The sequence below is a fragment of the Argopecten irradians genome, chromosome 5, assembly GCF_041381155.1.
Source record: "Argopecten irradians isolate NY chromosome 5, Ai_NY, whole genome shotgun sequence".
NCBI classification, from domain to species: domain Eukaryota; kingdom Metazoa; phylum Mollusca; class Bivalvia; order Pectinida; family Pectinidae; genus Argopecten; species Argopecten irradians.
Window position 1 is genome coordinate 50,486,980 of NC_091138.1, and position 13,889 is coordinate 50,500,868.

The following is a 13,889-nucleotide window of genomic DNA, read 5'->3' on the forward strand; positions in this document are numbered from 1 at the left end:
CAAAACAAGCACCTGTGCGAGGAAGATGGGCATCGATTCTGAGTTGATTTTTTCAAACGATATAAATATAAGATAAAATTTACACAAGAAATATATTAAATGTATCATTAGAATAATGAATTTTAAAACATTGTTTGACGAAGAACAAGAATTATATGATGCTGACGATAGCGATATCTATTTATAGTAGTAGGGTATTTCCTGACCAGGACAGCCACTTTCGATTTACAACACGGGCCATGTGCAAATGTATGTGGACATTTTTACCTAAATCGTTACTAAAACAACATGACCAACCTTCTGATTAGGATATTCAACAAACAAACTTTGAAGGGATATCGACGTTATTGATGATACAAGCCTACATAACAGTTGTTATGAACTTACATTGACAGCTGAATTATACTGTAACTGCACCAAGGATTCCAAGGCACATTTATGTTGAGTAAGTATATTTGAATTTCTCTTTACAAAAATATACAAAATGCATTATCAGGTTGTAATTCTAGAGCAAAATTCATAAGCGTGAACTGCACTGTGATATCAGATTCAGATTTCTTTATTACTCTCTGACACACTTACGTGTGTAACAAGAGGTCAAATCAGTATATTACATTTTGACATGACGGAACACATAGCATTAGTATAATACAATCAACACAACATAAGTATAATACAGAATATAATGGACTTAATTGATCTAATTATTATAAATTAATTTCTCTAATTTCTCAATAAACCTGCTAAGTTGCGAAAGAATACGTACATTACACAGTGAGATTAGACCTTTCATTTTTGTTAGATTAGGGTTCGTAAAATAATATTTTGGTATATGCATTTGCCTAATTTGATGAACTGATAGGTGAGTACAATTAAATAAGTAATGAAATTCGTCACCAATACCGTTGGAACAAAGGGAACAAATTCTTTCATTGCGTGGTATATTAGCCCATCGTCCCGTTTCTATGGGCAAATGTAAATTAGAAGTACGAAATTTAACAATATTTTTTCTATCTTTTTCATTCAGTTTCAATAGATAATTCTCCATTTGAAAATCGTTTTTAAAAGCTATACATTTTACCTTTTGATGACAAATTCATATCATTAAACCACCTTTGAATAAATTGATCCTTAAGTATTTGTTTAATGGTAAACTTTAAATATATTCTGTTCAATGTACAAGATTCCTGTATATTCCATACAAAATTTAAGCCCGTCTCATAAAAAATATTTCGCACAAAATCGATCCATTTAAAACTTATGTTTCCATTTACATGCAATTGGTACATTAGTTTTATATATTTTGCTTGACAATTTATCAGTGGAAATTAAATTATACCAAAACATGGCCATTCTACATTTCACTTCAATACTCAACGGATATCTACCCAATTCACCATAGACCATAAAGTTGGGTGTACTACGTCTCAAACCTAAGATACGTTTACAGAATTGCAAGTGAATTTTTTCAATAATAGTAATATTCTCAAAACCCCATACTTCAACAGAATATAAAGGAATAGGTTGTACCAGAATGTCAAAAATCTTCAGTTGTAAATCAACTGGCAGAGAAATATTTCTATTTTTTTTTTGTAAACAGCAAATAAAGCTTTTTTTCGCCTGTTCCGCTAATTTACTTTTTGCTTTAGCAAATGTACCATTATAGTTAAATAAAATGCCTAAGTATGCAAAAGATTCCAATATTTCTAATTCTTCGTTGCAAAATAAAAAACGCAAACGTGTTTGACACTTCCGTTTTGAGAATATAACAACTTTAGTTTTTTGCGTATTAACCGTAAGTTTCCACTCATTACAGTATATTTCAAACATATTCAATAAATTCTGTAGCCCTTCTGCTGATTCGGAAATAATAACAGTGTCATCAGCATAAAGGATAAGAAACATCTTAATAAACAATCCAACATCATCACTCAAGCTTTTCATAGTTTGGAGGCAACTGACGTCATTTTCATCAAAAAAGTCTTCTAAATCATTTAGATAAATTGCAAATAAAAAAGGTGACAAATTTTCCCCTTGTTTTAGACCAATATTACAATCAAATAATCCTGACAGTTCATTCCCTTTCTTGACACACGCTTTCGTGTTGGCATATAAGTTGATTATGACTTTTAAAATTTTCCCGGTTATGTTACTTTTTTTGAACCTTTTTCCATAATCCTATTCTCCAAACAGAGTCGAAAGCTTTTTTGAAATCTACGAAAGAGCAGTATAATTTTTTCTTGAGTGATATATATATAGATATAAGGGTATGTAAAACAAAAATATTATCAACAGTAGAATGTTGCTTTCTAAAGCCAGCTTGAGCACCACTAATGATATGAAATTCATCAGATAACTTATTAAGTCTGGTATTCAAAATAGATGTGAACACTTTTCCTAGACAAGATACCAGGCTAATCGCTCTATAATTATCTAAGTTCTTCGGATCTCCTTTGTTTTTATACAAAGGTTTTATTACACCTATTTTCCACGATTCTGGGATACATGCCGTATTTAAAACAATATTGAACATTTTATGATAGACATTTAAAAATAGGTCCAATGTGTTTTTTTATGTATTCATTTATAATACAGTCTATACCACCTGCCTTATTATTACTAAGATTTTTAACTGCATGCTTTATTTCATCCACAGTAATTACATCATTCAATATATCATCAAACAAACCATTATTTACATCATCGAAGTCAAAATGTTCGTCTGTATTATCTCCCTTGTTAAGATTTTTAAAATAATCATATAGTTCCTCAATTTTAATATCAACGTTTTGTTCGTTTGAATTACCTCCAATATCATTTAATAACCTCCAAAATACTTTGGGGTTAGATTTCGCAGTATGTCTTATTTCATTCTGTTTTCTTCTCTTTATGCATCATGAAATGTTTATTTAATGTTTGTCTATACATTTTGCTCGCATGTTTTAACGTTGATTTATTGTCTAAATTTTTACAATGTTTATATTTATTTTTAGCTGCATGAAATTCTTTCCTCCTTTTATGACAATCATTCCCAAACCAAGGTTTATTATTGGTTTGGCTAATATACTTTGCACTATTTTTTGTACCAAATACCTTTTTAGCAGATGTCTTAAAAAGATCACTGATATTATTTACAACATTATCGCTATCCTTAGATGTGATATTGTTATTCTCCTTCTTAGTTAAGGATTCTAACTGTTCATTTATAATATTTAATTGTTCACAGCAGTCTTCTTGTACATAATTATAAAAGGACTGTTGTTTATCTGCTCTCCATTTAATGTAAGCATTATCTTTAGATAAGTTTAGATAATCCTCTCTTGGCGAAGTTTCAGTATTATTTTTACTACTTAAACGAAATACAATTCTACTATGTACATCAGAGAATAAAGGGTCAAAATCCATTACATCAAAATCAGTGATTAATTCAAAGAAATTAGATGATACAACTAAATAGTCTACAACACTTGTGTCATTACAAGTAGTTTTTCCAACAGATTTATCCCTTCCGACTCTTCCATTTGCAATGTACATATTATTTTGTTTACACAATTGCAGTAACTTATAGCCAAAATTGTTAACATTACACTTGCATTGACTTGATCTCAATAAGGGTACACCCTGTTGGGTAAGTTTCTCGAAGTCATACATATAACTAAGAACATCTTCATTTTCTTCAATATCTAACATATTCATTAGAGAATTGTCTGGTTCTATGAAATCTTGTAGAGCTTTGGTTTTAGCATTAAAATCACCAAGTAAGGCTACCTTACATGTCGACTTTTGGAGTTCTTTATGTCATCCTCTATTTCGTCGAATGCATTTATAGACGAATATTTAGAGTTTTCGGGGGGGGGGATATATGTACATCCTATGATAATATCATTTTCAACACAAAGAACATCTTTGGACAGTTTAACCCACTGTACATACTCAGAATCAGTTTTATAAAAATGTAGAAAAGGTTTCAATTCCTTTTTATACACAACAACTATACCGCCAGACTTTTTTTTTCGCTTTTGAGCGATTCTTAGCAACATACTCATACTCAGATGGTATCTGTAATACATCCAACTCATCTGTTTTACTTTCAACAAATACAAGAATATCATGTGATCTTAAGTAGTCAGAAAATTCTGGTAAATTGATCTTCGATTTTATACCACATATATTTAATAACGTAAAGTTTAAGTTGTTCGTTGTATTAAAGTCTCGGTCTCGGTTTCGACCTCTCGAGCGTTTTCCGTTTTTGATATCATATTCATTGTATATATAGTATAGCATGTTTCATATTATAAATATAGGTGAACCCCCCCCCCCCCCCCCCCAACACACACACACAATTGTAAATGGTTTCAGTTATATTTTATGTATAACTGGTAAGATGTATAAGTACTGTGTACATTGACCATGTATACATTTGTAGGCGGTATTCAAACTTGAAGTTGATCAATCCCTCAGTTCAAGGTTTACATACATGTACTTCAATGATCTGTCTCTTCATTATTTACTATAGAATACCAGAAATTGATACCCAGAGGATTTATGTGCAAGAAAAACATGTTATATTACATTAGTTAAATTGTGAAGAAAAAGATAAAATTAAAATACATGTAATCTGCACCTGATGCTCAGAGTAACCAGAGTTTCTTCCAACTCTAACACCACATAATAGCCATTCTATAGTATGATTTGTCACTTCACTTAGCCTGGCAATAGATCTAGAGTCATTGGAACCAGAATAATCTTGTTATGCAGATGGAAACTGGAATGGTGATTTTATTTTTAATTTAAACCATTGTAAGAGATTCTGTACCTGAACTTTATATATATGGATGGAATACCTGACCAGATTAAAAACACCAATGCATCTGCAATAGCTGAATATGATTATTCATACTGTATTATGTTTTTCAGTCTCTAATATGTCCAAGCCTTTTGAAATGAGAGTAATGTAAAAAAAATCAAATCTGACATGAATATTTCATCTTCTTTTCAGAATTTTTTCTTACCTGTAATGATCAATTATCGAATTATACTGCCAACCAGAAGTTTTAATGGAAGATTAGTGAAAAGATTGATTGCTAGATTGTATTACTGCAAAGGTAAGAGCAAACATATTTCTTAAGAAAGTTAAGTTCAATTAATCAGTAATGGATCACAGGGCCTTGGCACAAAATTTTTAACCAACAGTATACATATATAAATTATATTATCATAAATAGGTATACTCAGTCTGTTGGGTAAAAAACAATCCGTACCAGTTCCCTGTGTCAAGAGTTTTTTTTTTTTTTTTTTTTGGGGGGGGGGGGGGGGTGGAAACTTATTTTGGATAATTTTTTATATATATATAAAAAGGTGCTTTCACCATTTCTTATATTCATTATCACACCTTGGAATTTATACCAAAAGTTTTATCTTTATTAGTCTAAGATCTATTTTTAAGTGTAACTTTCTAAGCTGTAGTGTATTCAATACGAGCAAGATTTTTTTTTAAAAAGGTATTTAATTACATACATATAACATGTGTACACATGTATTTATACTTAGTTACTTAGAGTGTACCATACATTTCATTTGATGTTTGTACAACCAGGGACTGCCATTCAAATGTTTTTATGGTTCTGGATGTTTTTTACAATGTTTGTTTTATTGAAAACTTACAGGTACATCAGTTTGGACTACATGTATATGGACATCAGTGGGTGACAACCTTAGGAAGATAACCAATTTCCTGTTATGAAACTGAAACTCAGCCAGTTCATCACCATTTTCCAATCTGCATTATTAAAAATACCATACCTGTATCTGACTTTTGAGTTCTTTCTGATTTAATTCATACAGTTGTGAACTTTTACAAGTTACTGTGTTAAAAAAATAAAACATGACAGACACAATATATAGATACATGCACATGGATATTCTATACATACATAATGCAACCAAAGGCCAAAGATACAAGATATATGAATGTGTCTACAATTCTGACAAGTCACAACACACATGTGCATGTATAGATATACGGACACCTCATTTTTTATCAGTGTCTGGCACTTATATATGTGTCGGTATCTCATTACTATGAGATTAAGTAACATTATGTATATATATATCTCCTGTTCCCCTAACAACGGAAAAGGATTTCAACATTAATGAAATGACTGTATATACATTATTTTAAGCAACCGGAAGTCCGGGCAAATTGGTTGTGTTTCGGGCATATTCTGATATTGAAATATCAAGGTGTGCCTTCATCAGTGATCCCACCTAGTATTTTATATTGTTCAATATGTTTAGTATTGTTGTTTGAATTTGTGTAGCTACTGTGACCGGTTTCCGCGGATCAGTAGTGTACTGTAGACTATAATATACCAAGACCGATGTCCCCTCAGTATTATGTTGATCGTGTGCGCGCGAATCGATCGCAAAATATGTTTTTAGTTCAAGCATTTCGCTCGTATGTTGTGCGAACGTGATGGTTCGTCTTATTATATATGTTACATTATGCATGTACATTGTAGCATGCAGTGCATTCCAACTTATTAGCTAGTCTGAAATGCGATCATGAGAAACAGTTCATGAGTAATTGGAAGGTCATTAATAGGTATGTGCCTGGTGTTTAGGCTCCTCCTACAAGTCATTATCGACCAATGGGATGAGTGGATATCTATGGTCGCACGTGTTGCTGTTTGGGATTGTGCTTACACCATAGTTGATTTGCATTATCATAGATTTTTAAAATAATTCAATGCAACAATCAAAACTAATGCATTCATTAATTAATGAGTTGCAATATTATATGGATCGCTTTGTGTATTTCGTCAAGTTCCAGTTTACGTGCTGGCTTGACTGTGAAGTCCATAATTTATTGGGGAGTAGTTGTGTCAGGGTTAGTCCCCCTGCCTGAGTTTCAACCATCGTATCTAATTTTTAAGGCCATTAGACTGCACGTTTGGTGTGGTGGGGGTAAACCCGATGGCTATTATGAGCTACCGTTATCTTATCTCGGTTGTTAAAGATTCAATAGCAGCCGATTAGCCGACATAATAAACTCGAGACTGTGGTCAGTCGCGGGTTAATGTATTAATAAGGCTCGTTGTTTTGAGTCTTCTATCATTACGTTTATTTCGCTTTCTTTCCGTAACTGGTTTTATATTCATTTACTTGTATGTTTTTAAATATCATTTTGTATGATCAAATCATGGGTTGTCAATTTTAATGATGGCTCTCTGCCAAGAGTCTTATACCGGTTCGTGTTTTCGTCATTTTCTTTTTGTTCATATTTGTTTAATTATCATGAGATCGTTGATGATGTCAGATATTCTGAAAGATTTTTGTTCTTTCTGTATGATACCATAGGCGGCTTTGGAGATATTTCTGAGCATTCAGTGCTTTGAGGATACGTCTGATTTTTCGACTATCTGGATTATATTTCGTTATCATCACCAGAGGCACATTCATATGTCTATCCGTATGGTTGCTGTCGAGAAGTTTTTGACGACAGGTATATAAACTGGTATTGATAGAGGTGGCTATCTCTTTGATTGAGTAGCCTCTTTTACGCAATCTTTGTTTAAATTTATTGAGGCTGGTCTCCAAAATTTTTGGATCAGATGTGTTTCTCATATGGCGTATACATTCGCCCTTTATAAGTCCTTTAAATACAAAGCCTGGATGAGCGCTTGACCGGTGAAGGTATTGAAAAGTCTCAGTAGGTTTAATGTGCATTTGGATATCAAGGATATTGGAAGCCCTGAATCTATTTCCTTTGAAGACTTTGGTGTCTAGGAATATCATCTCTGTTTCTGAAGTATTATACGTGAATTTGAGGTATTCATGCTCAGCATTAGCGATTTCGAAAAATAGCTTAATTTGTTCATGAGAGCAAGCGAATACCATGAATCCATCGTCTCTGTATCGGTAATGTAGGAGTATACTATTCCGATATGGATATCTTTCTATAATGCATTTCAAGATTTCATACATTCGGAGGTCGCATATTTCGGGACTTGGTACAGCCCCCATTGCAGCGCCTATGACCTGTTTGTAGTATTGTTTGCCGAATTGGAACTCATTGTTTTCCAATAATATTTTGAGAAGATTGATAGAGTATCGGTTTTGTGTTCACTTGGGATAGCTCTCTCTACTACTTCGAGGAGTTCTCAGAAAGTCATATTCGTGTACATACTTGTTACGTCATATGAGACTAATATTGTCTTTGGTGGAAGTGTTATTCCTTCAATTTTATTGATAAAGTCTTTAGTGTCTTTCAAGTATGTTTCTTGTTTCTGTACTAGTGGAACAAGAAAGTTGTCGATGAATCTACCGATTTTCATAGTTGGCGAGTTGCAACTTTCCGGGTCCAGTTCGTTTCATGTCTACCAAATATTTGTATGTGGTACTATCTATGGACCCGTCATTGTACATTGTGTTGATTTTCTCAATGATTTTTTCTATAATATGTTCTGTAGAGTGATTTTCAATCGGAACATAGTGTTTATCATCTTGTAATTGTCTGAGTCCTTCCTCAATGTAATTTTCTTTGTTCATTATGACAGTCATATTTGATTTATCTGCCTTTTTAATGACAATGTTTTTATTCATTGATAGGCTAGTTAAGGCCATCCTGTCTGTTTTTGACATATTGTGACATTGTTTGCCTTTTGTAAGTTTACTTATCTCCATTTGTGTGGCAAATATGTAGTTTTCAATTGCATTGTTCCCACAGTACTTTGGATTAAAGTTCGTATTTTGGTAGAATGGATGACTTTGTTTATCAGAACTAAAATTGCCGAACATGATATTTATGGGGACTTAAGCAGGGCTACTAGCCTGTCTATCTCTATAGGGCTACAATCATCTATCACCAATAATATCATTGGGGCTTAAGCAAGGCTACCAGCCTGCCTACATACCTCTATTGGGTTACAATCGCCGGGCCCTTTCTTCAAACAAGACAATATGTAAGGCATTTCTCAGAATGGCTTACATATTTCTTAACGCAAAGTATCAAGTATTATTAATATTTCAATTTACCACCGCCTCCTTTAAAAAAAATTTCTAAATAGTAACTAGTGGCCATTTCATTCATTTCTCCTTTCAACCTTCTTTCATTCGCATGCGTCATGCAGTATATTTTTAATTATCGCGAAGTTATCCTATTAAACGTTACAACTCTTTACTTTAATTCACAATATGTACATACACATATTGTAATTATCTTGGACGTTATACTTTAACCATCTCTTTAATATTCATGCAATATAAAGTCTCATTCACGCAATATAAAGTCTTATTTACAGTCACAGTTCTATGGTCACAACATCTTAAAATTGGCCTGAAATTATATTTCACAGTCCGTCCATTGTAGCTCAAACATATTTCACAGTCACTTCCGTTGTAGTTCGAACATATTTCACAGTCGCTTCCATTGTAGTTCGAACATGTTTAACAGTCACACAGTTCCATGGTAACTACGTCGTTGAAAATCAGTAATAATATGGCTGCTCATATATAAAATCCACAGCTTATCTCCACAGTTGCTGCTTATTTAGTTATATCCAGAGCTTCTTTATGTTCTTAGGTCCGCCATCCACCACGGTTCTTAAAGAGGTCACATTTTGTCTTATCCGCATTAAGACATTGTGATTTTTGTTTTAATTAATTGACGTTAATATCCAGACAAGAGATGGTCTTGTTAACACCAAGACGCTTCCTTATTGTCTTGTAATAACCGAGACATTAGATGTGTATCTTTGTCTCGTAAGTCTCTTTAATCATCAAGACGTTAAATATCACGGCATATTGTTTCACCGGGTCATTATCATTTCCTTCTCCACATCTAGACATTGTCTTGTTACGACCAAGACGTTACTTTATATCTGTCTATGGAAGACTGAGCTCTTTTCTCAAGTCATTAATAATATTTAAACTTTAAAAAAAGTGTAACTGCACATTCAGAAAATCGCATTCGATCAGATCACAGAAATGTGTGATTTACCAAGTAATTTGTCTAGTTAGATTATTATTTAGTATACAGTATATCCTAAATAACAAGCAGTTAAATTTGTTTATGTTTGTGATATCATTTTGACAACTGACTTTTGTATATTACCAATATGTTATCTACATGCTTACATTTTCAATGTTATTTGTCTTAAGATGAAAAGTTTGTATTAAAACTTTGTTTTAAAATCCCCCTTAAATGGGTATTTGCGTTAACCAATACTCTAACTAATACATAACAAATGATAGATGTTTGTAACAGATGTTTGCCTCATTATATGAATAAAATGAGATAATACTGTAAAACCTCATTGCAGATTTTTCATTACAATTGATTATGTTTGCAGTTTATAGCTGAAAAATTGTATTTCGAAATAAACGGCAACCATGCAATACATTGAGCAAAATTCTTATGCTTTATGTTTATTTAATCATGTATAGATATAGATGTTATCGGCGTCGCTCAGACTCCCTCCGTTTTCGTTAAAAAAAATGAATCCATCAGCTTTCTCCACTAGATTAATGGATAAATGTATTAATATAAAAATAATAGAAGGGCAAGCTAAACTAAAATAAAAACCAGATATATTACAAATTTAATATAACATTTATATACCCGGTATATACCCGATTTCGGTCTATATTAAGCAAATTTCTTGACCACCTATACTGGATACATCAAAAACTTTATATGCTATAAAATAACATTTCGATGTTGACCGATCAACATTTCACGGGCGCAAACATCTGAAATATTGGACTCGTTTTACTATAAAATAGTTATAGGGAATACAACGTAATTGTTATACCTTAACTTGGTAGTACCTATACCTATTCTATAGTAAAACGAATCAATTCAGATGTTTGCGCCATTGAAATGTTTACCGGTAAACATCAAAGCATCTTAAAATTAAGTTTAACATATATACAAAACATGTTGACCTCAAACTGGGTCAACAAATGTATACCATTACATTATGTTCAAAATCATCTGCTGGATATTATAAATGACTGCACAAATCAAAATAATTCAATTTTGCTTGTTACGAGCATTTTCATTGGCTTAATTTACTTGATCAGCCCATAAAGGAAAAAATGGCGTCGCCGTTTACAACGTTGCTTCTGATTGGCTAAGGTGACGGCGTAATGATTTCATAGACAAAAGAGTCCCAAAATGATTTTTGAATATTGAAGAAATTATCTTTAGTAAATTGAATTATAAGGATTAATTTGAATATATTTTTTTATGTTATGGAGATATAACACAATAATCTGAGTGTACTCTCTTCCAAAGCCAAGTTTCCAAAGGAACAAATTGATCACTACTGATAATCTTTCTAGCAACATATAAATATATCATAGCTTTCTGATTGGCCAATAATTTATTTGCATACCACTATGAAAAAAATCCGAGAATGGCGCGAAATTAATTATAAGCATTGATGTCACTATGTTTTAATTTTATCAGGTTATGAAAAATTGTTTGCAAAGTTTTGTGAGATTAAGACAGTTTTCAATCATTTTTGTTTTCATTCCCCGATAAAATTTAAAAGAAAACTAGTGACGGTCATATTTAAATATTACAGAATACTTAAAATTTATCGTAAAACAAAGACAACAAGATCAATTTGTATAAAAATTGTTCATTGGTACCGAGAAATCATCAAGAGGTCAATGTTCTATTTTAAAAGTAATTTTGAAATAAAAAAAACATATCTTAATTAAAGTCATCAGATAGACAAAGCATGCACTTACTTGTAGAAACTGGAAGATGGACTGGGACTATATGACTCTTTCATATGTACATATGTAGGATAGAACTATTCCACCCGAGGGTACAGAATTTTGGGTCAGAACCGAGGCTTGCCGAGGTTTCTGACCCAAAATTCTGTACCCGAGGGTGGAATATAGTTCTATCCTACATAATTTACATATGAAAGAGTTATTTTCTCACATTGCTTGTCGAATTACTTGCACGAAAGGTGAGGCAGCTATTTTGTGACAAAATCTTAACTTCTTAAATAATCGATCGATTTTAAAAATAAGAACGCCATTCGAAAGAACTCATCAAAGTTTGGTTTATATTGAAAATATAAACAAGAAATCTTAGGTAAAACGGTTTGAAATGCAAATTAAACAAATGAAATGGTAAATAAATCCGACAAATCAATCGAAATAGAAGAAAAATGACGTCAACTTTGGCTGACATGACGTCATCTCATTGTTTTTTCAATTGTGACGTCACAGCTATGTAAGATAGATTTATCTTACATAGCTGTCTTTCATGGGACAACTCTATCTTACATGGTTATCTATGTGAGAAATCTGAAGTAAATATAACTTGTAATCTATGTTTTACTGATATTGGAAACGAAATACCATTATTTGTTTTAATGCAGTAATGAAATGCTGAAACGTTTAAGAAAAATACATATACTATTATAAAAACCATACTGTTATCAAAATGAAAGGCCTATTTACTATCACATATTGTAATGCACTGTTACGCTATGTGCCCTTTATACATATTTGACTATAATAAATGTATAGTGACCTCCTGATACAAACTTACATGTCTGGGAGTAAAATAAAATCTGAAATCCGTTTTTATAAACTGGCCCCAATATGACATGTGCACAATCTTACAAAACTTTAAACATATGCCCGTGACTTGAATAGATCGCGACTGACATGCTTTACAAAGACATATATCTAACGCCACTTTAAAATGAAAATACGTCAAGCTCTTCTTTCTTAGCACAACCAAAGAGCAATTGTAAGAACGGTTTCAAGAAAAAAATCTTAATCATAATGATATAAAAACTACCTTAGTTTTATTAGTATTAAAAAAAATGAAGTCAATTAAGTGTTTGCCAATCGATTTACCGGTAATATTTCTAAATCTCTTTTTAAACTACTTCTATTTCATGACGATGAGGATGATTACTTTTGAAGAGAAGTGTCATCAGAAAATAAACATGTTGTTGATTCAAGTTCATTAGCTATATCATTTGTAAAAATAAAGAAAGTATGGATTATGACGGGAATCTTGCATTTGTTATGCGTTGAAATCTTATATTAGGCATATCAAGAAACATTTTCTTGTGGTATTATGTTATTATTGTTTTTTAATAAATTCACATTTTTTGTTTGGAAAAGATAGCGGGTCTTTTATACATTTGTTTTTTATAAGTATGTCAGTATTAATAAATGCAAATAATATCAATTCTATATATTTTCACATTCCCTGATTTTAATTATCCCTCACTGGGACATTCTCAGTACATGGACCGTTTAATAATAATTGCGAACCTTTCAAATGCGTTTATGATAGGTTTAGTCTTGGTATCAGAAACATATATATAATTTATATATTTACGTTTCTGTTGGTACACAGGGTATTTTTCACCCTTGGAACCCACAGCTAGTGTCTAAACTTCATTATGTTCTGTTTATCATATACCGCAGCATATATATATATATATATATATAACTCGTGACAAATACACAATTATTAATGTAGATGGCTGATTGCGTGATTACGATGACTGCGACATTTAAAATATAGTTTTAAAATATTTTTCATTTAAGCATTGGGAATAATGTATTAATAATGCATATGGTTTCAATTACTTTAATGCAGAAGAGTGATACTACCAAGAACTGAGCTAAACATGTAACAATAGGAACGATCAAAGGGAGGCAAATGCTGTCAAAAAATCAAGAAAAATATCTCAAAATTTTCAGTTATTTTGGTTTATAATTAGGTAAACCACCTAGCATGGCATATATCTCAGGCAAATATTGCTACGAGGTTAAGACATAATATTGAGGAAAATTGTTTTAAGCGAAATACAGCACCACGGTCCTAGTCCTAGCCAGCA

The 13,889-nt window shown here is 32.0% G+C and overlaps 1 long non-coding RNA gene across 1 annotated transcript; it reads left to right on the forward strand.

Moving 5' to 3' along the window:
* The first annotated feature begins 246 nt into the window (after window positions 1-246).
* On the forward strand, window positions 247-5,807 carry LOC138324141 (uncharacterized). Its single transcript, XR_011208621.1, has 3 exons — window positions 247-445; window positions 5,000-5,105; window positions 5,667-5,807. It is a non-coding gene; the product is annotated as an uncharacterized lncRNA (long non-coding RNA).
* Window positions 5,808-13,889: the final 8,082 nt, after the last annotated feature.